Here is a 2,500-nt window from a genome sequence, read left to right as displayed (position 1 = left end):
TTATTATTATTATTATTATTGTTGTTGTTATCACCATTATTATTACCATTGCCTTACTATTATTGTTATATTATTATCATTATTATTATTGTTGTTCTTGTTGCTCTTAATATTTTGATTATTATCATTATTATTATTATTATCATTATCATTATTATGATTATAATTATTATTATTATTATCATTATTGTTATCCTTATTATTATCATTATTATCATTTTTGTTATTATCATTATTATTGTTATCATTATTATTATTATCATTGTTATTATCATTATTATCATTATCATTATTATTATTATTATTATAATTATCATTATTATTAATTAAAACAAATAAGTTTGCAAGATATTATTATTGTATTTTCATTATTGTTGTTGTTTTTATTACCATTATCATTATTACTGTTATTATATATATATATTTTTTTTATTATTCTAGAACAGGCATAAATCTCAGATCAAGATATGTCGCTGTAGACAAGACTTTATTCATTCATATCTGAGACTGATGTGGTGTTGAAAGCTTCGGAGAATTTGTTTACTCCTGCATTCCCACATTTCTCTCAGTAATTCTAAAATAATAGGTATTGGGTATGATAACTAGTTGTGAGAAAATTGCTCTGTGATATGGGTGACAGAACATATTTTTATATATTTTTTTTTCTTTCGAATATCTTTTATTTGAGAAACGAGAAGAAAACAGGAATATGAAAGAAATTTTTCATATTAAGTGCGTTGGGGTATGGAGAAAAGGAAAGGAAAGACTGACTTAGAAAATTACATTTATTTTCATTTTTTAAAAATAAAACAGCATGAGTACAGAAATTAAAACATGCAAGTACAGAATAAAGATATGACTAGTTTAATATTCATTCAGCTATATTCCTGGTAAATGCATTTCTGCACCTTTAGTTTCAGTTTGCTTCATATTGACATAAATTTGTTTACACCTGTCAGAAGTTGCCACTTCCTGCTAAATTAGCTTAGCTGTTACATGAATGATAATTGTAATGACAGAAATACAACTGATTAACACAAAGTTACAACCTTATGGTATAATATTTATTAACCAATAGGTCAATCTTAGTATGTCTATGGTAAACATAAAATTGACTATATTTCTTGTCCAACTCTTCATGGTAATGTATCTAAAATTAACTATAAGTGGTTTTAGTGCCCATAAATATATCCCATGAAGAAATTTGTACATGTGCAACATTTGACATATTTTACCACTTGGAGGGTATATTTCATTTGTGCAACCTACAACACTTGAGTTATTTGTGGTAAGCTTTTATATTGTACTCATATATAAACTCTGCATATGCTAGAAGACTTTATGCTGTGATTATTTCCAAAATATATATTATCTGCAAACTTATTGTATTATGTAAGATACTGTTCATGTATTTATTATTGCTTTTCATATACAGGTAACACACAGCATTTCAAAATATACAGTAAAAAATAAAAATTGACATCTGTATAAGTTTTCCTTATATCAAATATATCCAAGATCAGGAACTGTATTTTACAAAATATGAATAAAGATCAAAATGACTGAATATGCAGAATGTCAAAAAAAAAATTTAAGTCACATACAACTTCACATCTAAACTGCAAATATATTACAATTGTGCAAACTGTGTCTTTTTTGCTAATCTAAAATGGAAATACAACTTTGCTGTATATGCCATAGTTATCATTGAGAAGGCCCTGAAGAAAAGCTAGTGTTCACAATCAAAAGTGATTTTTAATATGGTAGCAATAGCATATACCAGGAGTGTCATACTCAAAACCCCTTGTAGACCATTTTTTCTTCTTTATTAGATTTTATGTGACATTAATGGTAACTAAGCATATTCAATATAATTTTCTATAATAGTGATCATCATCTCCAAGGCTAATAATTATTTGTGTTTTACTGAAGGCCACTTGTGACCATCCTGAGGGCCAAGTTTGGCCTGCAGGCCATGAGTTGACATCCACAGCTTATATAGTTTGCTATTCTTCTCTATACACTAAAAAATGAAGATTCATTCTAGGCACTGATAATACTTTTTTGTCTCCCTGATCCAGCACTGGATCTGATTGTCAAAATTCAGTATCAACACATATAGTTGATACATATAATGAAATATTTTCAAGACATGACAAATAAGGCCAAATGAAGTACAGTTGATACCATAAATCTAAATAGGCTAATAACAAGTTCAATTATAATAATTTTAGATATAAAAACAACTACTAAGAAAAAAATTGTTGCCACTATACAGTGCAACATATAAAATATATCCAAGTTACCCTGAATCTGCAAACTTTTTGTTTTTGAAAGGAATGCACAAAAGACATGAATCATAGAATAACAAATACAACACGGTATGTAAAATCATCAATTAAGATCATACGATTTACAAGTTTATACTTAAAAGAAGAGTCTTAATACTGTTTACTCAAATACTGGACTGGAAATATAATTTAAACTTCTGAATTCAAGA

Source organism: Penaeus chinensis, chromosome 30, assembly GCF_019202785.1.
Source record: "Penaeus chinensis breed Huanghai No. 1 chromosome 30, ASM1920278v2, whole genome shotgun sequence".
In the NCBI taxonomy this organism is placed as follows: Eukaryota; Metazoa; Arthropoda; class Malacostraca; order Decapoda; family Penaeidae; genus Penaeus; species Penaeus chinensis.
Note: the sequence above shows the minus strand (reverse complement) of the source record.